Source organism: Sander lucioperca, chromosome 22, assembly GCF_008315115.2.
Source record: "Sander lucioperca isolate FBNREF2018 chromosome 22, SLUC_FBN_1.2, whole genome shotgun sequence".
NCBI classification, from domain to species: domain Eukaryota; kingdom Metazoa; phylum Chordata; class Actinopteri; order Perciformes; family Percidae; genus Sander; species Sander lucioperca.
Window position 1 is genome coordinate 18,566,386 of NC_050194.1, and position 27,376 is coordinate 18,593,761.

At 41.9% G+C, this 27,376-nt stretch overlaps 1 protein-coding gene across 3 annotated transcripts in view; it reads right to left on the minus strand.

The window, feature by feature from the left end:
- ctbp2l (C-terminal binding protein 2, like) overlaps positions 1-25,098 on the minus strand; it is a 107,539-nt gene extending 82,441 nt beyond the window's left edge. For 2 of the 3 annotated variants that reach the window (XM_031315603.2, XM_031315601.2), the window contains exon 1: positions 24,777-25,097. The gene's annotated coding sequence lies outside the window, so the exon portion shown is untranslated. Of the gene's footprint in view, positions 1-24,776 lie in introns of all 3 variants that reach the window. The other variant, XM_035997916.1, reaches the window with a different exon arrangement.
- Positions 25,099-27,376: the final 2,278 nt, after the last annotated feature.

Sequence of the window (27,376 nt, forward strand, 5' to 3'; positions counted from 1 at the left end):
CAAACCTCTATATATGGGCCTGCTCTACCAACTGAGCTATCTGGGCGCCCAAAGTGTAATTTTGTACTAATATTTTCTTTCAACTAACACAAAAAATCTCTGAGTGTCTATCGCAATATGTCGCAGCCTTTCGCGATATAGATATTGCTCCAGTTGATATTGCAATGACGATAAAAAAAATATATATATTGTGCAGCCCTAGTAAGGGCTCCCTTTTCTTCCCTTTTCACTCTCTGACCTAGATGTGCACGTATGTGTGCACTGGTGTGGATATGAACTCTATGAGAGTGAATGTGTTCTGGGTAGTCCTGTCTGATTCATTGTACAGTATGCACTGGCTGTTAGCCAATACCTTCTGCCTAATTCACCTGGGACGTTCTACATCTTGGCGAGCTTTGGTAGTTCTGTTCTCACTGTCGAGAAGAGACATGAAAACTAGACCCCACACAGAGAAGAGAGAGAACGAGTAGGAGAGAAGAGCAAATTAAACACAAAGAGACAAGCGGGAAGAGCCCAGATGAGCTGTAGAGTCTAGTCGGTCAGGCAGAAGTGGGCCAAGCTGGTGTTGCAATCAGGAGATGACACACATACAGGCTACTCCAACTGACTGCAGACAAGCCTTGCAGTCTCTCTTCTTACTCTCTCTTTCACTCTCACACACACACACACACACACACACACACAGAGCCCGAGTCCCCTGGGTCCTGGTTTGCCAGTGCTGCATGCTGATGTTGTGAAAAATACAGCTCAAACATCAAGCTGACTAAGGAAGAAGAAGACGGCTTAATTTGGGCGGGGATGAGAGGAGTATAGTGCATGAGGGTGACGCCACAATATTACATGTTCTCTCACCTAACGAAGCCTGACTTTTGTTCTACGTCAAGTTCAAAATGGTGAAGTAAAACTGCATGCGTGCAGCTGCTGCTCACGCCATCAGCTGAGCCGAGAGGTAGAGTGATTAGGGCTGCAACTATGTAATGAATTTGAATCATCAATTTGTTTTTTTTTATTTAACTGCTTAGTCTATAAAATGTTGCAAAATAGTGAAAACTGTCCATTAAAATGAAGTGACATCTTCAAAACCCTTTTTTTAAATCTCTGACCAAGAGTCCAAACCCCAAATATACTGTAGTTAATCTATGAAGAAAAGCAGAAAATCCTTCCATTTGAAGAGCTAGTCACCAAATGTTTGCCTTTTGTTTGTTATGTATTTGTTATGTATTTATTAGTAGGGTAACCCCTTGAGATGAATCATCTCATTTTTGAGGGGGTCCTTAAAACAATTAAACAGTAAATACAAAACACAAAATACATTCACAAATACATACATCACTCCCAAACCTAACAGCTCCAACAACAACTGATCCCCCTCCCCCATATACATACAATTAAAAACACTGTAAATTTGCATACATCCCAAATATGATGCTATTTTAGTAGATGCACAAACAGGAACCAACTCATAAAATAAATAAATCAATCAACAAAAATCGTAATATGTCAAGTTAGAGTTTGAGCTTTTGCTTGATAAATGTCAATTAACAAAAACAGCAAACCAAATGACTGATTATTAATTTCAATTCAATGGACTAGTCATTTCAGCAAGGCCCTGCTCATGTTTGCCGAAAAAGATTTCCACGAATATAAAATGCAGGTGGGTTTGTTTCTGTGCCAGCCATTATAGCTGAGAAAATGTGTCAGGTATTGTGGTCGCTTAGTGCAGGTCATGGGAGCCAGAGGACAATGGCTGCCTCTTAGGCACAGGTTAATGAAGCCTTTCAGAGGGCATCCATTTTGGGCCTCTGCAGGTTAATTGCAGAGCAACATGCTGACAGGGAGCCATGTTGATTTTATGCAAAGCAGACAGGTGAGAAAACTTGTGCTGTGGTGTAAGCACAGTTGTTAGCTTCCACTTTTCCATGGAAAGAGCTGCATCCTCCACACTAGTCATAGAAACAGAGAGTCTAAAACCAGAGCTCACAACCTTTGACAGCAGATTTTATCTGTGCATTTCTGACTCTGGTTGACTGCGTCGCACCGACAGTTCTCTTTCTCTCTCCCCTCTCACTCTGATAAACAAAAGGTCAATTTGGCCCAGGTGTCACTAACCTTTTGTTTATGTCCTTATCGTTACAGGAGGCCACCAAGCTGACATTTATCCATTTTTCATGAACAGAGCCATGCAAAAAAAGAAAATAATCTGTTTCATTTCTGAGGAGAAACAATAACAACCCCCAGGTATGTAACTGTAGCAGCATGAGAGGATTAATTGCAAATACACTGGGATGTTGGAGTGGAATGAATCACTTAGTATGGCCGCGTCAGACACTCACAATTCGGCCATGGACAAAAGTCAAGTCCGTAAATTGAACAAACTCACACAACACAAACAAATGAATGCCTTAAATATCAGTTATATTTGCTAAAGCTTTCTCTGGCTTGTATTTCTTCTATGGTAAGATACACTCTTTTCTCATCCATCCATCTTCTTCCATCCATCTTCTTCCGCTTATCCGGTAACGGGTCGCGGGGGTAGCAGCTCCAGCAGGGGACCCCAAACTTCCCTTTCCCGAGCCACATTAACCAGCTCCGACTGGGGGATCCCGAGGCGTTCCCAGGCCAGGTTGGAGATATAATCCCTCCACCTAGTCCTGGGTCTTCCCCGAGGCCTCCTCCCAGCTGGACGTGCCTGGAAAACCTCCCTAGGGAGGCGCCCAGGGGGCATCCTTACCAGATGCCCGAACCACCTCAACTGGCTCCTTTCGACGCGAAGGAGCAGCGGCTCTACTCCGAGCTCCTCACGGATGACTGAGCTTCTCACCCTATCTCTAAGGGAGACGCCAGCCACCCTCCTGAGGAAACCCATTTCGGCCGCTTGTACCCTGGATCTCGTTCTTTCGGTCATGACCCAGCCTTCATGACCATAGGTGAGGGTAGGAACGAAAACTGACCGGTAGATTGAGAGCTTTGCCTTCTGGCTCAGCTCTCTTTTCGTCACAACGGTGCGATAAATTGAGTGTAATACCGCACCCGCTGCGCCGATTCTCCGACCAATCTCCCGCTCCATTGTTCCCTCACTCGCGAACAAGACTCCAAGGTACTTGAACTCCTTCACTTGGGGTAAAGACTCATTCCCTACCTGGAGAAGGCACTCCATCGGTTTCCTGCTGAGAACCATGGCCTCAGATTTAGAGGTGCTGATCCTCATCCCAGCCGCTTCACACTCGGCTGCGAACCGATCCAGTGAGTGCTGAAGGTCACAGGCCGACGATGCCATCAGGACCACATCATCTGCAAAAAGCAGCGATGAGATCCCCAGCTCACCAAACTGCAACCCCTCTCCACCCCGACTACGCCTCGATATCCTGTCCATAAATACTACAAACAGGATTGGTGACAAAGCGCAGCCCTGGCGGAGGCCAACTCTCACCTGAAACGAGTCCGACTTACTGCCGAGAACCCGGACACAGCTCTCGCTTTGGTCGTACAGAGATTGGATGGCCCTGAGAAGGGACCCCCTCACCCCGTACTCCCGCAGCACCTCCCACAGTGTCTCCCGGGGGACCCGGTCATACGCCTTCTCCAGATCCACAAAGCACATGTAGACCGGTTGGGCATACTCCCAGGCTCCCTCCAGGATCCTTGCGAGAGTAAAGATCTGGTCCGTTGTTCCACGACCAGGACGGAATCCGCATTTTTCCTCTTCAACCTGAGGTTCGACTATCGACCGAACCCTCCTTTCCAGCACCTTGGAGTAGACTTTACCTGGGAGGCTGAGAAGTGTGATACCCCTGTAATTGGCACACACCCTCTGGTCCCCCTTTTTAAAAAGGGGAACCACCACCCCGGTCTGCCACTCCTTAGGCACCGTCCCCGACTTCCACGCAATGTTGAAGAGGCCTACACTCTTTTCTCCCACATTTTAAGTCCAGTTCACACTCCAGAACTCTTAAAGCTGCTGTATTTGGCCACAGGGGTCACATGATGGATTAAAGTGATATTTTACTAAAAACATATCTTTTGAGTATCTAACACTCACCCCCTGTAGACCTACATAAAAGGTAGCTTTAAGAAGTTTGTAGCTTGCTCAAGGCTGTTACAATGGACTCCAACAGCAGCCCAGTCTTGCACCGAAAATCTAAATGAAATCCTCCATAGATACATCTTGAACCACTTCTGCAGCATTATCCACCTCTCTCCCGTCTGTACGCTCAACATATTTTACAAATTGTCTCAAAATCTGGTTAAAATTCTGCTTTCCTTTCAATCTTTGCCTACTGCTCTTCCATTGGTCAGGAGAGCCGTTTGTCATCACTTAATGGCTATGTTGTTAATGCACTAGGCAGGGAGGAGTCCAGAGAGGAGCACTAATGTGAAATACATGTAATAAGACTGTGATTTAGCTCAGATTATTATCCAAAAAAGTGACTCAAATGAAATAAAATGAGCAGAAGCATAACAGTGTGCTACATTGGCATTTACATAATCCTCTGCTATCTAACATGTTTAATTTGTTCAATGTACAATCTAAGCTTGAGCGAGAACGTGGTAAACAAGACTGTGATACCACAACAACAAGGCACTGTGGCTGCGCTCCCAGTAATACTCCATGCTCTGACCAATCCCTGGACATCATCTTCTGGGTGGTGCAGCCAGGGATTGGGCCGTTAGGTCTCCAACGGCACCCAGTCCAGGCCCTAATGGAGCTGACTGATCACATTTGAAATTTCACAACAGGGTCAATGTAGCCAGCAGAGCAGACCAAGGCAGAGCCGATGGCCCAGGGCCCAGAGGCCCACTCTAACGACCAGAGCATGCTTTGCTGTTGGCAGCATGGAGAGCAGGGAGAACCCTGCATTACAGATGAACCTATTTTACACATAGAAGCTACTGTAGCTTCAGCTATCTGGTAAAGTAACAGCTTTTTGAGACATAGGGCTCCATTAATCTATTACATAACTTTGGCATCAGGGATGTAAGAAAAGGGGAAAAGCCCCTTCTCCTTTTCAGCACGGTGGCAGAACTAGTGTAGAATTCATACTGTAGGAAGTTACACATTTAGGGAAGGAGACTGAAGGTCCGATGATTAATGTGGGTTTGCAAGGTTTTTTGAATCCTTTTTTGCCCTGTGCTGCAAGGGGAAAATAAAATCAATGAAAACACATTTTTAGAGACTGATCTGACATGAGAAGAATCTCCTCAACAACTTAAATGGCTAATAATTACAATACTGGTTTATTTGTAGTTTATTAAATGGATTTATTTTTTCAGGGTGCATAAGGTGATTGCATTAGTGCTCCTAAGAATGCGGAATAAGATGCCCATTCAGTATCTCTCTGACTACACATTTAAACTTGTGCATGCTGTACTTTTGTCTTTAATGTGATCACATTCAATTCAGACTGCTACTTAGCCAGACAAACAGACCACCTTTGTTTTTTTACAGAATGTATCTGGTGCTTATATGAAAATAAAGCCGAAATGCACACTTATGTAATAAAGTGCATATCTGAAAGGGGCAGCACAAAGGAACACACACAGAGAAAATAACAAAATAGCTAACAGATGCTTGGATGGACTACAACAAGTATATGCACAGTACACAAACTAACACAAATTATCGTTAAAATTCTCATTACGTTTCCCCTCTTTGCAAAGTAATAAACAGTGCACCCAGGTTCTACCTGGAGAGGAGACACGTTTTGGAGACACGTTTTTCCACCAGTCACAAGCTTTTACTGCTTTAATTGAAACTAAATAAGGATTTTGCTTTTCTCTTGTAGCAAATATTTCCACATTAAATAGTACACACAGAATTCATTTTCAAGCTTGAGATCCTTTCACTGGGTAGCACACGGTACACCTCTCTCTCAAAATAGACAAACACTTCAGCAAGTTACCCTGAGAAAGCACGGAGAGAGTTCAAACACTATGGAAAGAAGACAATTTTGTATCAGAGATAAGCAGATAAGTGTCCCCAGCTGGAAGTTGGGAGTCTGGCTGGCTTGTTTACCTAAGAAAATGGACTCGCACGCTGAACTTCAAATGAACCCCATCTAATGCAGACACATCTGCCGCAAGCCTAAAACAGACACTGTGAGCTGAAAAATAATAGATGTCAATCATCGCAGCTAAAGAGGACCGGTGCATATTATGGACTAACAGACATTATCGTTGCACACAGAGCTGCATCAAGACAAAAATATATTCTGTAATACATATACATAACACCATGTATATAATACACTTGGAGAGGAAAAAATAAAATCTCCTGAGAAACCCATTTATTCTTGTATGTGCAACTAGGGCATGAAGGCAACATTTTGTAAACACAAGCCCAATTAAAACTTGTTTTTTGCAATTAACTCTAGTTCTCCAGAGATGCCATATAAACATTCATGAATTCACACAAGAATACTCTTGTGTAATAATAATAGTAGATTCACGTTTTTTGCAGCATACTTCAAACTAGATAGACTGCGATGTGACTGTGTACTTCATAAAGTCTGAGGTGTTAGGTGAACTTAGCAACTGCCATCTGTCTGCCCATAAAGAGATAAAAAGGACAGTATAATACAGCAAGGAGAGGATATAAGATTGCACTCTTTAATCTTCCACATCATTGTTCGTACATACATATATGACAGAAAGGCTATAAAACCCAAGAGAACTGTAGGTTGCATCTACACATCATGACCACCACTACCTGTGGCAGCAGGTGACCGTATAATGGGAAAGTACTTGGCAGACAGTTTAGAAGCAAAGTCATGGAAACTGTCTGATTGGTTGCTGAGTATGGGATTTAGTGTGGCATCGCTACCCATCTTAACTTTTAGGCTCCACATTTTCTTTTCATCTTTCACAAGTGTGAAGACGTGAAGCGATATTAAGTCAAACATCTGGTCTCTTTTTGCCACTACTTCTCTGAGGTTGGTGTGTTGGTGAAAGATGTCCTGGCAAAAACCCAAATAATCGACAGAAGTGTGTACTACTGGGGTCAGATTTTGACCAAAGGAAATCTGCAGTGCATGTAAAAAGATAGCTTGAAGGAACTATTAGCAATGAAGCCCTTGAAAACTCAAGAGAAAGGTTTAAACGCTGTAAAATATAAATACATATTTTATCAGCCACAAGCAATAACCGTTGTGTAAAATCTGACATGAGTGGCACACCAACTCTTCCTCCTTCACATGTAAAATCAATACCATTGCAAATGAGCGCAGAGTGGAAGACTAGATGATACAACAACATATCAAAAATTGTGACATAACTGCAGCATCCAATACTGCCAAAAAAATAAACAACTGAATAACCGGTCAGACAGATTTATTTAATTTAATATGTAACAAACAGAAGGACAACTTGCAGTTCAGGTGTCTTGTTACTCCAGAATTTTTATATTTGAGGTTTTTTCTTTTATATCAACAGAATTCCTTCTGCACATGGAGCATTTTATGTTAGTGTTACGCTGCTTTAACTCTGAGTATGTAACCGGAGTGATACCAAACTGAGCACAAGAGAGGCTGGATGCCAGTTTGAACATCAGACATGCTGCATGAGTCCCTCATGTAGATGTACTTGCAAGATTATTTACAAGCATGTGAGAAAACTGACATGTACAACATACCGTGCTGTAAGTACTATAGGCATCTTCTTTTCACACAATCTGTTGAATGATATCAGTTGACAGATGCGTTATTGGCAACTGTAAGAGTTAATGTTATCTACATATTTATCTACACAGGTGAGAAAACACATTTTTTTTCCCCCATGACACCAATCTGTTCCTTTCTACTCCTAATAATTTTCGATTCAACAAGATAAGGTGGAACCAGTATGGTAAAAAATTGTAACAGCACTGCTTTTGTGCTCACAAGAAATGGTACACTCATGTTTAAAGCAAAACTATGTAGCATGTAAAAGTAGAATAAACACATTCTTCTTACAAATAAATAATCAAATTCATAAGCAATATATTCCACCCTTGCCCAATTAACTACACTTAGGGGTTTTGCTGTTACAGTCTCACTTGGTCTGGTATGAACAGCAGCTTATGGTGGCTAATGTTAGCAAACTTATGCTAGGTGGGTATTGTTGTGTAACGGACATTACCAAGCAGTTTGCTGGAATATGACTCTCCTCTAATTGTGCTACTATGTTTTAGGCAGTTGTTTAGCAAAAGTTACATAGTCTCGATTCAAAAAATGAATTGATCATCTGGCATAAAGGCAGGTATGGCCACTGTCAATACCCAGGTAAATACAGTATCAGCTGGTGCTGAATCGATTAGTCGATCCACAGATAAATGAAATAATGAGTGTCCAGCTGATGTTTACTACTAAACAAATGATTGGTATTATGAAATATTCAAGACTGTTCAGAGGATATGAGTTATTTCTAGACGTCTGCTGCATAACACGTCCAGGAACGTTCCAGCAAATAGACGAGAATGTAAAGAAGAAATGATTGCTTAAGAGCCAATAACGGTTTTGGCCAAGGAGATTATGACAGAGCTCAGTCGCCAACTGTCATCCTTTATGAAGTCCTTTTTACTTAATTGCATACTTTATGTCCCCATCAAAAAAATTACATAAAAAACATGAATTCAGATTTGTATGGCCTTTAGTATTTCATAGCAGGAGATCCTCAAATCTACGACAACCAGTCTTAGTGGGAACAGTAGGAGGCGTTCTTTCTACAACAGGAAGCAATGACCCGTAACAGCCACTCTCCGTAGGAAGTCGCACATCTCTTTTTCCTCCTTAGCGCTACCTCCTAGTGATTAGAGGAACCTCTGCAAACAGACAGCCCTCTCCGCTTTCCTTTTCATATTTTACACAAGCAAACTCCAGGAATCATTACCCAACATGAGCTCATCATTAGCACATTCATAATTCAGTGTAATGGATTATGTAATTGCTCCATTAATCAGGGGAGCCACCCCAGTATACTCTCCTATGCATTAGTTTAATTATGGGAAATACCTCTGTTAAAATATATGCTCTGTTTGTAGTAGCAAGAGTTTAAACGTCTGTATTTGGCACTCTGGGAACTTGTGCAAACTGAAGTTTAGAAGCAGCTTTGCCATGTACAGCCCTGAGTCCTTCTGATACACTCGCAGACAGCTCTTCAATAAAATGTGTCATGGCAGTAGGGCAAAATGAAAAAGTAGGCAAAAGGGCAAATGCCTTTCAGGAAACCAGTTGTCAAGCTCAGGCATCACTTAAGTCACATAATTTATTGACATTTGGAGGTGGCATCTGGGTGATGAATATTCCAGTTATATATGAAGCTGGAAGCGTCTGAAACAGATTAAGACACGTAGAAATGGAGGTACTTGTCATCTGATTCCAGCAGCTGGCATGACTTGTGAGGGCTTAATCCAACAGTGTCATCAGCTATTTGTCAAGGAAAAGAGATAAAGGGCTCTGCACCTCCTTGTCCTTACTATTGTTGGAAGCTCAGTACGAAGAGTCTGGCTGCAGTCCTTTAGTTTGAGTGACATTTGACTATCATCACCGAGGGATACTCAGTGTATTTCGGTCTTCTCATCATGTTAAAAAGGTCAGTAACAGGCAGAGCCCCCTATGCACTCATAAGTGCGCTGAGTGCTGACAAGAAATAACAGCTTTTGTTGAAAAAAACCTTGCATAAGAGAAATCACTCCACATATACAGAAAACGCAGCACACTTATCTGTTATTTTCCTTGTCTGCTTTCCTCCCCCAGATTTGACTTAAAGTGATTCCTTTCTTACTTTCCTGCTTTGTTCCTGCACTTGGACGGAGAGTGAGAGAGCCTGAAAATGAATATGTATTTTACACTGCTGCATATACAGTCCGACATAAACCTTAAAATCCAAATAAGACCGGAGTGATTGGTCCTTCAGTCACTACCTACACAAAACAAACTGAATGGTTTGTGGTTACTGTCAAGATGTTGGCAAAGCTTCACAAGGCTTAAAGCCTGCTGCCAATAACGCAGACAGAGCCAAACAGAAAGACAGAGAGAGACAAACGCAGAATTAAACATGACAAGAAATGTTTTTCCATTGTGAGAAATGCCCATGTAATGCTTAAAAAAAGAAGGGCTTATGCATTCACCTCGTAGAAGTGACATTTAAATAAGCAGGAGCCATTTTCTTCCTCGATCCCTCTATCTCTCCCGTTCCCTGTGTGCCACTGTAATTTGAAGCTGTCCCAAACAAATCCTCCTAATAGACCTTTTCCAAATGTCAGGTTCCCTCATGACGGTCTCAAAAAAGCAGGCCCTTGGAAACTTTGGTCAGGAAAACAAAGGATTTTAAGCGTACATGCACATTTATGGACTGACTGTGCTACTGGCGTTTTTAATTAATTCTATAAGTATTGCTCAATATGCATGCATGCGTTTATTTTTCTACCCGGTCATTTACTTCTAGTTGGAATACTGAGGACGTCAGTCCAATTTCGGATTGGGATTTTTCCCAGGACAGGTAAAGACAGTGGTCAGTTCATAACTGGTTCTTATAATGGCATCAAATCATCTCTAATCTCCTCTACCAAATTCTGCCTGAACATGCTGTGTCCTCAATCAAACCAGTTATGCCACAAGTGCTGCATCTGGATCCTAAACCTGAGATTGTAATGTAGAAACACTGTTTAATAATGTATAAACATGTACTGTGTGTGACTTCTCACAACAGCTTTCTGAAGACAAGTCAATCCCAACACTATACTTACTGGCTGCACATTACATTACCAATTCTTAGAATAATTACTTCTTAATTCTGTTTATTTTAATTAAGTGCCAAAAAACTGGTAAAGTTACAATGGATATTTTTTTTAAAACTATTTGAACAGAAATGTCCCATTCTGGCCTTTTAGCCTGAGGGGATGCACGAGAGACAACTAGTCTGGACAGAATGTTTTTTTTTGTTCAGAGTCAAACACATTTAAAGAAAAGAAAATAATCTCTTCATACATATTCAATCTAAGCAGAAGCTGCACAGAATGCTTGGCATAAGACAGAATCAAGAACTCAGTGACTGTGCATTTAATAACCTCTGGCACAAAGAAAGTTAACAAGAAACTGTTAGCAGAGTGCACAATCTCAAGAGTCCTTTCACTGCCCTGAGTGTGAGGGAATGAGATGAGGTAGAGCAAGGGGAGCTAATCAACTCTTACTACTCAGTGGCATTTCATGCACTGTCTGCCACTAGTTCAGTGTGCACAAAGGGCACAGAGCATCAATAAGTCAACATGCTGCTAAAGCAGGAGTGGATCCAGACTCATCAGCCATGAAAAGAGAGACACGACTTTTCAGCAAGTGCAAAAGTAAATTGATTTTGCAGGTGAACTGCTCGAGGGGTAGAGAGTGACTTAAGTTACCATGGTGAGCGTAAGGAAACGTTTAATATAAAAAGAACATCTGACTCCCACAACAAGACCTGACAAGGTAATGGATTGAGCTGATATATTCACATTTCTTAAGACACAACTTCTAAGTACAAAAAAGCTGTCCTCTCGCTGCACCTTGTACAAGATGCTGAGCCAATAGAGGTGGTGGGCGGGGAGAGGGAGGTAGAGAGGTTAGAGGAGAAAGACAGGAAGAATGAATGAAAAAAAAGCTGCTTTTCTGCTTTTTCATTTTGAAGAATTGTGTAATGCCATCTTCTAATCAGTGCCATCGCAGCTGCACATCGTGTCACCATGTCCAGACAGCCAGGCTGGTTTTGAGCTTTTTATTTTTTTTTTTAAACTTCCCCCTCTCTTTCTCGTTGCCTTGCATCAGGCAAAGGATCTGATGCTTTAATATGGCTGCCAGTGAGGCAACAGCCATTTAATAACAATGCAATAGTTCCTCACAGCAGTAGTCCAGTGTCGCTCACACACCCCGCTGTGTGCAGATGGTACATTGTCTGTGGTTTCCGAAAACATTCTCCTTTCTGAGATGTTTTTCCTTTCTTCCCCACCACACACACACTGCCCTTCTTGTCAGCAATATTTAACTATTTAACTCTCTTCTTGATAGAAACAACATACAATTGCTCTGCAGTCTTATTCCTGCTATTGTTGTTCGTTTTATTTCGTAACAGGTCAGCTGAAGTGCCCCCCAGAGGTGATTGGCCTGTCTGTCTGTCTGTGTGTGTCTGTGTGTGTGTGTGTGTGTGTGTGTGTGTGTGTGTGTGTGTGTGTGTGTGTGTGTGTGTGTGTGTGTGTGTGTTTTTGGCAGTAAGCCTCTTGCATGTGCCTCACAGCCTCCCACAGTGGGGGACATCTGGAGGAGGCGTTACTGTGTACACAGAAAAAAGAAGAAGAGTTCAGGCCTGAAATATCATCCTCCAAGGACATAACTGGCTTTCATTAACACACAAAGGGGGGAATATGGTGTTGGGAGATTTATTCAAATCAACATGGCTAATGTTGCCATAAGCCAGTCACCTTGCCAAGATACCCTAAAACTCATTCTCTCCATCAGTGGCCCTTCCTCTGACTCGCCGCTGAGAGCAATTAGTGCACGTTCTGATGAAAATGACCGGTAATTCAGTGGAAGGAAAAAGCTTCAGAACAACCATTTCACAAGGTAGATGTTCATTATGCGCCAGCAGGGAAGAGCCTCCTCTTAATAGAGTGCCAGCCATAAACATCCCTCATCATCACCGAGCTTGCCATTTGATCTCACCTCTGGGGGTTCTACACTGGGCATCTTCATTCATTTCTTCTATGTTTCACTGTCTGTTTACTCAGTAATGGACTCTGCCCAGAGAGTTGTTAAGGGGGGAACAAAGAACGACACTCTGCTGTGGCGGTGATTAACGACTGAATTAGAAAGCAACTCCAGGTCACCTTCTTTAACATCGTGATGGATTATCTAATGCGAGAACCTGATAGCCTTTGTTATAGGTGAGCTACAACCTGATCACAGGTGGTGGAGCAACACCACGGTGCATTAACAGTGATTATCAACATTCCCATGAATCTATAATCAATAAACACCATGCTGTAATTAACAGCCAAAAACAATGCAATGAGATGCAAACTGAGATGAGACAATAAGCATCTCACTGATGAGTGTGCATGCAACTGTGTCCACCACTGTCTGTAAAGCTTTAGTTAGTGTTGCCCTAGTTCAGCTGTGAATGCGCCATGTCTCCTGTCACAGGCAGTTTACAAGACTGAAAACGAGGGTTGCCATCTGTCCCACCTCTATGGGGTGCACAGAGGGACGTTTTGCACAGTTTTGGCATGCCTGACTTCCCCTAATGCTGCACAAATGTTTAGAGACATTATATAAGCAATGAGACCTTCACTTGGGTGGAGGGGAAATGGAGATAGATATGTGCAGAGGAGGAGGAAAAGCAAGAGAGTACGAGAGATTAAGCGTGAGAGAGCAGACCTGCATTCTCCTAACCTACCCCATTCAGGGAAACAACAGCACTACAGGGCTGTGTTGGTGTTGCTATATGGTACACAAAGAGGATAAAATACGAACCAAGAAGTCCAATTGGAAGGCCTTTTAAATGCCAAGGCCCCACATGGGGTGTTTTCACAACTTTGAGGCAGGCTTGTATAATTTTATAACGTTTTAACAGCCGCAATAATAGACAACTAAAATCTGGGTAGGTAAATCGCAATAAGCCCAATGCTGCAGGGTACCTGGTAAGTGAACTTGCTTTAATAAAGCAGAGTTTTGTAGGATGGTAGCCAAAAAGTGAAGTAACCAGGAACAACCTTTTTTTGCCATAGTTTGAATACGCTTTAACAATTGCCCAAAGTAGGAAGTCAATGAGAAATGCAAACAAACCTAACTTCAGCTCTGCATCAGACTGCATCTGCACTGGGAGCGAAGGCAATCTGAAAATAAAAAGATTGAGTTCACTCACTGCAAGGAAAGGTGATACTGAGCTCAATGAAATATAGCCTATCCTGGAAACCAGGAAAAAGAGGAACTGCAACTTGCTTGATGCACGGAGCAATAACTGCACTACAGCCAAAGGAAAGACATGTTTTTGTGCTGTGTGTGTTTGTGTATGTGCATGTAAAAGGTGGGAAGGTCATCCCCAGCAGAGTACACAGTGGATGTGGAGAGGTTTTAAATCCTAAGACATGTTGCAACGGACACCTGGAAGAGCATTTGTATGCAATTCACTCCTTGCTCCTTTCACAGAGGAACAAGTTGAGATATAGCTGAGATATAGAAACTAAAGCAGCCACTGTGACATGGACAATGCATGCAAATAGAAAAAACAAGAGGAGGAGAATTCAGTTTCGACACGTATTCACTACTTTGACACAATAGCATCATACAGTATAAAGCAAAAGTGGAAAACCAATTTCCAAGCATGCATAAGTTTGCCTTAGGGTTGGGTACCGACTCCGGTACTTTTTTGGGTATCAACCGAATTATGTCGGTACTACAGAGGACCGATTCACGTTAGATCAAACAGTGCCAAATTTCAGTACCTGTAAGCGCGAGCTTATCTGTCCTCTGTGCATGTTGGCAGAGAGCGGGGCTCCGCTCTGATACACACACACACACACAGAAGTGAGGACGGAACGAAATGACATCGCCTATAGAGGTCGACCGATAGTGGATTTTACCGATACCGATAGCTAGGTTGGGCCGTATTTGCCGATAACCGATTAATCGACCGATAGTATTTATAACCTATTCAGTTGACAAAATACATACATTGTTTCAAAAACGCTTTTGCTTTTGCCAATAATCAAAATAATAATGTCATATTTATTGATATTACACCCACAGCAATGCTACACAAGCATGTGTGTTGTCTAAAACAGTTCTCCTACATATTTGGAGTCATCCAGTGCAAAAATAAACATAATGAGCATTATAATTCATATAAAGGACAAACAATCTCAAAACAGTGACGCCATTCTTCTCTGTAGAATGGTTTAGAATGGTAACAGACGATCTCTGACCTGGAGGGATCTATCTTTCCCACTTTATACTATATATATATATATATATATATATATATTTGTTCTCGCTTGGATGCCCATATAAGGCGTAATGTGTGACGGACCTGCCTTCCCATTGGTTGAAAACATAAACAAAGGCATCGTGGGAGATCCCCTTGTCGGTAGCACCTACTGTCTATGGGTAGCACGGAGTTAGCGGCAGAAATGACCGAAAACGTGATGAATTATGGACATCAAGTGGATAAATCTTGGATGTAACAGTTTGGATTTAATGCTCAACAACCCCGAAAAAAGGCACAAGTTCCAGGCTGGATAGAAAATCACCTGTAAAGGCTAGAAAGACACCAAAGACACCCCCGTGACGGCTAACTCGTTAGCTTTTAGCTGCAGCAATCAGTAAGTCTCTACATTTAACTGTTATTAAATGATCTAAATATGAATCAGAGGTGCCGTTTGGGATCGTGGACGATCCTTTAGGGTTCTGATTCTGACATTTGGGTCGGACTTGCGTTTATTTTTGTCAGTGTTTTAACCACTTGAGGTAAGTTAGCCTACTACTAATGTTTAGCGTCATCTCAGCCTCGAAAGCAAACAAACATACTGTTGTGCTGTTCTTTCTCTACTAATGCAGCATCTATTCAACAAATTAATATGTACTGTATACATACCTTTTTGCTGTCGATGCTTTAAACGCGCATCTGATGTCAGCCTTCTCTGCACAGCATGTGCTCTCCGTGCAGCGCGCAGTAACACGTGTCGAAAATAAACAACACAAGGCATCAGTGATAGTTTTTATTTCGCCTCTAGAGGCCGCTATTGTAATGCATGATGCCAGCAGACCATTCTCAGCTCTCGCGTACTGTGTAATGAATGACAGCGCGCGCTTCTCAGCCGCTCCAGCAACGGACGCAACCATCGGTATGGATTTTTGCCGATAACGATAGTTCCACCAATCAACTATCGGTGCCGATTAATCGGCAAAACCGATGAATCGGTCGACCTCTAATCGCCTCAGCAGTTTGTTTAAGTCACAGTGAGTCACGGCATTGCCGGTAAATCAGTTCCAAGTGTGGTTAGACTTTTCAAAACTCCACACAGACAGCGTTCGCTGCAATATAATATTAATGGCGAGCCCGAAAGCGGTCGCAGTGCGGTTACACTTCCACTTATGGCCTTTTTCTATTACATGGTACCTGCTCAAATCGCCTCGTATCTACTCGCTTTTTTTGATTTTCCATTGTGAAAAAAAGTCCCTGGTACCTGCCAACAGGTACTTTTTTTAGTACCACCTCCGTCGAGGTTCCAAGCGAGCTGAGGCGATACCAAAAGGTGACGTGAAAACCTGCAGACTACTGATTGGTCGGAGAGAATCGTCACTAATCACTGTGTCATCATTGCTAGCGACAGACAGGGGTGTCCTGAAAAACCCCGCCATTTTTAAATAGTTTAGCCAGTGGTGGTTTTTCTTTTGAAACAAAATTTGTCTTCTGGCTGTGGCAATAGCCACATTCAGAGAGTGTGTGTCGTGTTAGGTCATGGCATTTTCCTGCGGCGTCGCTATGACGACCAGCCACGCTCGCCTCACGCAAGAGGCGGTACTAAATCTGCAATGGAAAAAGGTGGATGGGGCACCGCGGTCGAGTCGAGTCTAGCCGAATAGAGCTGGTACTAGCAGTGGGTAAGCGCCATTAGACAAACAGGCAGTGTTCTCTTTGCCCTTTTGACTGACTGACAGGTTGGAGCTTGTAAGGCAAGGCAACTTTATTTCTATAGCACATTTCAGCCACAAGGCAATGGAAAGTGCTTTACATTAAACATTAAAGAGCAATTAAAAAAAGATAGAAAATAAAAAATAAAATAAGATACAAATACAAGAATAAAAGTTTTAGTGCAGTGTAAGAAATTAATAATTATTTGATTTGATAGGTTGTAGAGACGGGTTTGGGAGGGGAGAGGGAGGTGTTGTATTTTGTGTGGAGTGTAAAATGCCCTAAATAAATAACATAATATTCTAAGTAAATAGGTTTAGAATTATTTTTACAACTGAAATCAATTTTTGTTATCGCAGAGGGAAAGTACCGACATCTGTTACGTTACCAACCCTAGTTTGCCTACATTTACTCAACCAACACTCCAACCGTAAACAGCCCACTGCACCTGTCACAGTGTGTACATCTTTACAACTGTGCAAAAGAAAAGTTAGAGGATACAGCCCACAGTGGCAAACCTAATGCACTGTTTAGGAAAGCTGCTAACATTTAAGGAACACTTAAAACTCTAAAAAAGGCTGATTTTAACTGTGTGGAAATATACCTAGTGACTGCTCCAGTATATTTTCTCCACTTCAGACCTGCACCTTTTCTTTTTTCTATTTTAGTAAAAGGGCCACTTAACGTTGCCTCGTCTGAGCTTGCCACTCCTTTCACCACATGACCACCTTGCCGCTACTTCTTTTCTCAGCACTCTTGTGTTGTGGCTGGTTGTGTTCAATTTAATCCCTTCCGCTTCCAGCTGCTTATCATTTTTGTCAATATTGGAGTCGATTGTGAATCAACAGTGTGAGACAGACATCTCTGTACAAAAGGTACACAACATTGAATCTGAGAAGTGATTTGGTGCCAAATGAGTCATGACTGCTGTCAGTTACTTCTGCCCACAAGTACAAGCCTACTGTCACAGAGCACCGTCCTGCTGATGGCGTCTAGGATTATAACAATGTGTGATTGAGCTTGATAGAGCACGCTGGGCTCTTTCTTTGGGTAGATAACTAAATAATTAATTGTTGGGGCTTATTGTTTGCACAGGAGGTAAAAGCATCACTTACCAGAACATAGAACAAGCTACAATTCCAGATATAAGTTGGTCTTTAATTCTAACAAATTTTTTTTGGGAATTTTTTCAGGTAGGAAACCAGTGAGCATTCATGTCCTTTTTCATACTGGTTGGTTGGGTTGCCTGCACAGTGGTGGTGGGTGGGATCTGGAGGGTGGGGGTGGAGGATTGTGCACCCTCCCTCACTGTGGCTGTGGCTGTCATGGGGCTCTTTAAGGGCTGTCTACACCCTCCCAGTGCTGTCAGTGGAGTTAGCAGTGACAACAGCGGCAGTATGGGGCAATTGGCCACACCAAATTGGGGAGGGAAGGGGGAAAAAGGAAAAATTACTACAGGATTAGCTACGATTAAGGTCACAAGACATTGTAGAAATGTTAAGAAATAACAGGTCTGGGCAAGAAATGTGTAGTTGGGCTGTCCTTTAGGCCCTGTTACCTCGCCTGGGATGAAGCCACAATACTGCACAACAGGTGAATTTGCATACATTTGAACTTTTAATTGTGCACCTTTACTTAGTTTTTCAGCTTCATAAGCTGCAGCTCAGCCTGAAAAAATATGTGGCGGTCTGCTGGAATTTACCATAAGAACTAGCAGTGAGACAATATCCGTATGCCACATGATGTTCCTCAAAACATTACAAATCCATGGAAATTCATCATTATTTAAAAACTCACTGAAATTTCACATTATATCCTTACAATTCTTTTTTTTTTGTTTATGTCATGGAACACCCATAACGTTCAGGGTTTTATGGCTAACCTATTAAACCTTGCAAGTAAAATGACTGTAGGCATAGTGGGCAGGAAATGCTATGAATGATACCACCCCCCATGAAAAGCCTACCGCCTACCCACTCACTACCCATGCTGACCTCAACCGCTGATTTGTATCACTTTCTCATATTGCACACATACTGAGAGGTTTCCTTGTACTTGTTCAAATGTATCTATGGTAATGGTGCTGTATGAAATGCACGCATATCTATGAAGACATTTGTATTACATAGAATTTGCCAGAAAATGAGACAACTCAACAGATTAATTAACTGGGCTGATATGCAGATACAAGAGGATAAACTGTAGATACTGTGTGATAAAGTGTTGAGTACAGCAGGCTTCTTAGGCCGTCTGAGCAGCAAGGAAACTTGCTGCCGTTATCATGGTGGTCCTTCTCCCTCGTTCATAGCCTGCCCTGTAATTAATGATGCACAGTGATTTTCCTTGAACCACCCCCCCATCCCATCCTGTGTTTGCGCGTTTGTATGTATTTATGTATGTGACTGTGTTTGTGCAGGCTTGCATGTATAAGAGAAAGCTAATTTTCTCTACGGTGCACCAGACGGATACCCACCGAATTTGTATTCAGTAATGAGACGGGGTCGGAGAACGATGGTGAATTTGTAAGCATGCATAGTCTCCCATAATTCCATTTAGTAGTCCTGTAAACACTTATAAATGCGGGCGATAGTTACGGCAGCCCCCCTGCCCTCAGCTCTCATCAGGCTAGCACATCTCCAAAGAAACCAAGGGCAGGAGAGGAGTAGATATTGCAAATTACATTATGGGACATGAAATTAATCCACCCTCCCCAAACATTTGGCCTTCACACAGTTTAACCTTGAAACTGCTTTTTACTCCCTTGCACGAGGGCTTGATAAACCCTGTCCATAACATCCAAAAGAACGAGTCCGACATTACAACAATAGCTCTGCCGAGGTAATTATTCAATAGGATCCTTCACCGTGCTGATGATATGTTGTAATTTCATTTCACTTACGTCTGTTTCATAATATAATACACAATTGAGCAGGGGCACTTTAAGTCCCAAAAGACCACTTCCTCCTTAAGATAATAAAAGCCTTTTGTGCATGCCTTTGAGAAATCCTTGGTGGATTATGCGAGTGTGGATTCGGGAGCACATCAATTAATATGCATTAAATGAAAGAGTATTAAGTTGTAAGAAAATAATTAATAACTCTAATTGCTGTGCTGCTGCTTTGCCTGACAAAAATCATACTTTAATGCTAACATAACTGACTTTGAAATCGCCAACAGGGGCCAATGTACAAGAGTTACTTGACCTTTTACATGGCTGAAAGATAATGCATTTCCACTTTATTACATGGTCACCTCACTCTCCCCTGATACTTATGTGAAGTGGTGAAAGCACCAGCACAAAGTGACTGTTAGATCCAATCCAATAACTGCAGAACAATTCCTATCTGGTAGCCAACGCTAAAACCACATGAGGTTCAGCTCTACTAGTTTGAGCCAGAATAAAAATACATCTGTTTGTGTTAGAGAACACTGTAGATCTCTTATGCAAGCCCTATCGCTGGATCTTGCCCCTTTGTACGGTACAGAGAATAGTGCTGGCACAGGGTTCCACTTTCCCGGTTGCCATGAGAAAGACGTTCACAGCTCCAATTATCCTTTACCCCTGTGTAGCTCCAGAAAACACAATCGCTGCCACTGTCAATGAAATTATAGCAATGGAGGAGTAAGCAATGACAAGGGGGGAAAATCTGATAAGCCCCCCCCCCCCTCCCCCCCCCCCACACACACACACACACACACACACACTTCAATGTGCCAAAAAGTGAAGATGAAGAGTGCCTCAGGAGAACAGAGAAGCAAAGAAATGGGAATGCCAAGCAAAATGTTTCTTTGAGATATATTTTTAATATACCATTTCTAAAGGTGAGATGAGTTTTGAAGCCATAAGACAGTAGCTACGGCTGAGTGATGGTGCCTGTAGTTGCTCTAAATAGCGAAGATACTGAGTAGTTTCCACTGCAGCGCTCGGTTTTAAACTTATTCGTTTTGACCAAGGGCAATCGGCTGCAAGAATTCCCGTCTTGATCAGTTTACAGTTCTACCTCCATGTTTTTTTTATCAAAATTGCCCCAGCTTTCAGCTAAATCAATCTTGCCTTTGGTTGGAGATAATGAGCATGTTCACCGGGCTTCAAATGAACACAGCCGCTCCCGGGTTCCTCAGCTCAACATAGTCACATCATGCAGACACTTTTGAGGAATGCAGAAAGAAGAAGTTTTAGCCTTCAGAGACCAATTAAAAACACATATTCAAATGGACCTAAAAAGGAGCACACTGAGGCATTCATTTACAGTGCAGCCCCATCACTCGCTATCAGATTCATCCCAATTGTTTTCAACTCTGACAAACAAACACTCTCATCAGAGTGGAAAGACTCGGAACAAAAGACTATCTCATCTCTGCAGGATCAAAGACTATATAGAGAGTTAGTGTGAGCACACACAGATATACTAATTTTTACACAACACACACTCACTCTCATTCAAAAGGGCATGGGGGCAGGATTTACCAGCTCAGTAGCACTGTATGCATGCATAAGATGATCCTTATTAAAGACTATGGTGAATATTAGATCATTATCGTTATTATCTCTGCTGTGAGAAAGACTTGCTACAAAGGAAATAACTGCACAGGAGATAGAGATATTTTCTTCATCTGTTGCCTTTTTAATGCTGTAAATACTGGATTTAAATTGAATATCCATTAGGTAAAACTTATTTTGGCACCATGTCTAAAGTGCTCCTCAAGACCATTGATATTTCTCCGCATGTAGCCATTTTTGGCACTCCTCAAGAATACCACCGTTTTTCATCAGTGCAGTTAGAGGTCCTGGCTTTCACTTCCTTGATAGTGAGACGCCATCTCCTTCTTAATTGGAAAGCAACATATGCCCCGTCCAATACACTTTGGATCACTGATGTCATGTCCTTTCTAAAACTGGAAAAAATAAGATACTCTATACATGGTAGTCTCACCAGATTTTACAGTAAGTGGCAACCATTTATGCAATTTTTTCCAGGCTAATGGGGCCTAACTCCAACACGCACCCTTTTTGTTTTTCTTTCTTTCCCTTTCACAGGGGTTCTTTTTTTTAACTTTAATTTCATTTTATTTTATTTTATTTTATGGGGGGAAAAAAAGAAGAAACATTTAAAAAAAAGTTGTATACAAATATGTTTGTTATTGTTATTCAAGTGCTTTCACCGTTTTTTGTGTGCAAACCAATAAATATATGAAACAGAATATCCATTAGGTATGTGATGTAAATGTATGGTTACATTACTGTAATATGACTAAGGACTGCATCTTCTGCTTGTTTAGGTAAAGCAAACTGGGGTTGCAACAAATGATTACCTTAATTATCTATTAATGAATGTATTAATTGCTTAGCATTGAAAAAGTCAAAAGAAATAATGAAAAATGCCCTTCACAACTTTCCACAGCATAAGGTCACATCTTATTATTGATTGTTATGTCCAACCAACTGCCCAAAATCAAAAGAAATATTAATTTAGCAATTATATGCAAGAGCAATAAGCAGCACACCCTCACATTAAATAGGTTGGAACGAGCAAATATTCGGCATTTTAGCTTGATAATTGACTTAAACAGTTAATCAATTAGCAAAATTGCAGATTCATTTCCTGCCAGTGCACTAATTTGAGCGCTAAAACATATTTAGAAGACAAACTTGAAATGAAAAAAGAGAAATTCAGGCAGCTCTTCAACCAGTCAGAATTTTATCCATGACATATTTGGTACCACAGCCCAGCGGGTGTGCAGGGACTCTGAAACACGCTCCGTCTCGCTTCCGCAGCACTTCCAGGGAAGCTGCTCCCATAAATCCCTCTTAATGGTTGCTGGTAAGGGAACTTTTTAACACAGAACTTAGCAGCCACTGTTATTCACTCGTAGAATGAGAGTCTTGGGATGATGGATGGTAATAAATATTGCACGGGGCTAACAGAGGTCCCCTCAGAGACGTTCAATTGCCTTGAGTGATAGGGTGCTGCTCGGCAACACAGGAGAGGATGGCAGAGGGCAGGCTCTTCACGGGGTCGACTAACTGAGTCTGCTCAATTTCCTCTCTGGAAATACGACAGTGACCATTCTTAACGATAACACTGTTTCACAATGGGGGAAGGTAAGCGGAAAAAAGGGGGGTATCTGCAAAAAGTATGTCACTATCTCAACTTATGTATGGCAAGTTTGTTGGTTATGAATGAACAATGTATTGTCTCAAGGAAAATAACGATCCTCTGTGGACCAGTAATGATTGGGAATGTACCTGACATGTGAGGGAAAATGAACACTACTCAGTGTTATGACCAGTTCCCCGCTGCACTTGTGACTGGAACAGTTTAATGGACAAGGGAGCCCTGTTGTGCCGAGCTGCCCACCATCTTAACAGCTTCCTTGACAATGGCCGACAACAGAGCAGATGTCCAAGCTGCACACATCTGTAGTGGCCTTATATTCCTTTAGGCCCACACCCATTCCTCATCCAATACACCCATAAAACAGACAAAGAGCTGCTTTACCAAGGTCACCCCCTATTCAGCTTGCATGCATTGAAAACAAATGTTTTGTTATTATTGTTAACATCACTATATTTTGACTAACAATCCAAGTTCTTATTTGTAACTCATTCACTTTGATTATATTAGGATTACTTTTGTAGGTGTTACTCCAGGGTAGAAATCATCTTTGTTGAAATGACTGATGATATTTTTGATGAGTGATAAAGATAACTAGTTCTTCGTTAATCCAACACGTGTCCTGTTGTCATATTTTCAGAGTAATCCGTGAATTAATTAGCCCAATAATGTGTAAGAACACTTTAGTGTGTGTGATTAACAAGTTAACACAAAGCAATTAGCGGCTCATTTCTACACTGTCGGCACCTAGCAGTGGCTGTACACATAACATGCACTTTCCTGACAATTTTTTAAGTTGACACAGTCAGCTAATGTGCTAAATCCCAATTTCAATATCAGCTCGGCAACTATAAACAAGATTTTAACAAATGAGCTTCAGTAAAATGCAGCAAACCGCCCAAGAGTGGGAACTACAAAAATCTTTCCATTATTCTCCTCCAGTGGTTTTAAAGTCACATCCTGGAGCCTTCAGGGGGGGAGGGGGGGGGTCGTGACGGGGGCATCCCCAGAAACATGAGGCTCAGTTTCACTTGCATTTCTCTTACAACAAGAGACTGCAAAAGGATGAAGTTACTATATCCACACTTTATTTGCCCACATGCAGATCTGCAACTCTCCACACTAAACCACAAAATCCTTTCAGGGGATATTCTTCGAGGCAAAATGTCATCAAATGCAGGTGTTTGATCCACTAATCACTTGTGGGTCCCTGAGATAAAAAAAAAAAAAAAGAAGAAAAGTTTAGGGAGCCTATGATCCTCTGTAATTATGTGTAGCAGCTTCTTTAAAGTCTTCTAATTGTGTGTGTGGGGGGGGGGGGGGAAATCATGTGAAAGGTCAGTGGCACTGTGATGCAGCTTGGACAGCAGATGAGCTCCATAGTAATTTGTTTTGTTTTTTTTCAAAAAAAGATGCCCCGGCTAAGCAGCAGCAAGCGGCGCTGAAGATTACACAGGATGACGTCTTTCACAACACTATTTTGCCCAAAAACTCAGTCAGCTTGGTCAAATGTGAGGTATTAGAGGCTTTAAGAGCAAATACCCTCACTAGAAAGCATAAAGTCGCCCACACAACTCCACAAGCAATCAACAAACACTCTAATAATGCACTTCCTATTTTCTTTTAACCTACACACTCCGTGCGGGGTCTCGTTGTAAGCAAAAACAATACAGTCTCCGAGTCTTTGCCGAATACCCTTGCATGCATGTAAAGGGGAGGGACACGAATGGCAGCATTTGGAGGAAAAAAAGGGGGCTATTCGTGTTAACATTGACAGTTACGCCAGGTTTTACGTGCTCAGAAATAATGTCCGTGTGTGTGTGTGTGTGTGTGTGTGTGTGTGTGTGTGTGTGTACAACCCACCCGACCATTCCCCATCTTCATGGCGCAGTAAGGTGGACACACATGGTCAGAGCTTGTATGCGGACCTGAAACCCGACGGCAGCCAGTCATAGCTAACTCTCCTTTAAAACACTACAAACTGAATTAAACGTGAAAAACAGTGTTGCTTCTGTAATGCAGTCTTACCTGGATGAATGACGTCTAATCGCAAGTTGAGAAGCCGACTTTTTAGGCACACGTCGGCGGCAGCATCATCCGCTTCGGGCAGAAATGTTTCATGTAAAGATTTGGAGTAATTCTGATTCCACCTTATTAATCCTCCGCGCGCTACAAAAGCGGCTTCTTTTAGCAGATGGGAAGAAACGGTCGGATAGAGAGGGGTGATAACCTTACAGGGAACAGGCTACAACGTGTTATACCCTACGCGTCCTTGTTTATTAAAATACGGCCGAGCGTGTTTGCGTAAACGCCGAGTAACCTAGGTGTCTGCCCAACTGTTTCACTGTTCTGTTCTTTCACCCCCCCCCCTCTCACTCTCTCTCCCCCTCTCTTTGGCTGTAGTGTCTAACTCTCCTTTTTTTTAATCAAGGCGGGGTCTTGGGTCGTTTAAACCAATGACATAAACCAAGAAGAAGAAATCCCCCCCCCCCCCGCTCCTCCACACACACACACACACACACACACACCTTCTATTAGGAGGTCAAATAGGAAATGTTGTTACTATTCTCACGAATGACCATGTCTTTCCCCCCCCCCAGTGTTTTCATTCTTACCAAATAAAATCACCTCAAAGGGTCACTTCATCCAAATCACAAAAAGGACATCTCACTTATTTGGCCATTCAGCTAGTTTTGGTTTCATGTGCCAGGGCATAGCAATCCTTCTTTTTGCTATATAGCAACACAATAAAATAGAGGGGGGTGAATTTTTAGTTGTGGAGCTCACAGCATTGATGGCATTGAAGACTAGAAAAAAACGATGTCCCTGTTACTGTGAATAATCCACAAATGTCCCTGTTTTCCTGTTTGATCAAAGACCTAGTCCCAATGAACACTGTTGACAGTGAGGTAGGTGGAATATTCAGAGCAAGTAGGACACTGCTTGTGGAAAGATTTTTTACAGTTGAGTTTTAGTAAGTAAATTTAAAGCTGCGCTAATCACTATGTTTATGTGAACAATGGGTCATATGACAACGTGTAACATGATGCAGTCCCCTCAGGTCTACGGAGCGCTTTAGTATCTTTCAAATCACTTTCGGTTTTATGGCCTTTTTATGGTGTGTTTTTTTCCTTTCTTTTGTAAAGATTATGTTTTTGACTTTTTTTGTTAGGTCACAGTAGAAATTCAGACAAGACATTTTGAGGTAGAGAGACAGGCGACTTGAAACTAAATGAAACTAGGGGCATCGTGATTACAGTATATTGTAGGCATTTTAATTAGTAGGCCATGAAACCCCAGCTTTACTGTCTTAGTTCAGTCCGTAAGCTCTCATAAGAATTGTTTTCTGATGATCCAGATGACAAAGACTTACATGCCTGGCACATGCAAAAAGTACAAAAAACAAACTTCCACTGATCTTTAGTGTATTGGATGGTGGTTTAGAGATGGATATTTGGATGGATCTGGGCAAAGAGAACCAAAACTATCTGCGTGTGTCAACTATGTGTTGAGTTTAATACAGAATCTTTAATAGGCTTATAATGTCCCCACATGGAATTAGGTATGTGTCAGCGCAGCTCATGTCTGCAGTGAATCTACAATTTATGGTAACATAATACTCAGATGTTATAGGGGCCTGTACAAGCCTGTGATATTTGTGTTTCACCCTTTTAGATTCTACAAATGATTATTGGTTCTCCTTTGAATCGATCACAGTGGGATGCTGCTGAATGAAAGCTCATAAAATAATAGTCAAGTTAGTAAGCCTTGTAGAGATGTGCTTACATTTTACACGTTTAGTAAGATCATAGAACGTACTGTATGTTAGGAGTTAATTTGATTTCTCTACAGGGATTGTTCTGCAAGTAGTGTTTCGTCTTCTGTAAGGGCAGACAATTTGATTTAAGCAATGCTAAATATAGTTTGAATGTGTTATACTGTGTATATACAGTACATGCATGATTGATTTACATGATTGAACATACAGCAAAGCACGTGACCCCCAATGCTTTGTGAACACAAGGGGGTCACAGATGACATCACATGATTGATATTTACTGTCCTTTTTTAGAACTTGTTGCACAAAGAACACGCGTTGATCCACATCATTACATTTATGCATGAAGGGTTTGCTGCTGACATGTATTTGGAAAAGCAGACCTGATACAGATTCAAGCAACCGCTGTGGGTTTCAACATTTAATTTTCTGCCTCATTTCTGCACTTTGCGTGGTCACTCTGTGACGTCAAGTAAATGGCAGCAGATTGTATGATGTGCCAGTGGTGGTGCTCTGAGTGCAATTATCTATATTCCATTTTCCACTTTTCATTTCTATATTCTGCCTGGCCTCAATATGCTCCAGTATTGATCTGTCCATCACTGATTGTCCACCTCTCGTCAGAAAGCTGGTTACGTGCGGGCTTGAGTGTGTATAGCACAATAGGCAATCCCTCAGTGGAATAATTCTGCCGAAAATGGATGTTTCGAAATTGTGTTCTTAAACCTCACAGCCATGATTTTATGATGTTTGTCCATGCACCTACTGTATGTGTTCTCCTTTTCTTTTTGTCTGTCATGTAACCTTGTCTACGTACCTTTTGTCTGTTTGTAACCAAAATTGTAAAGCG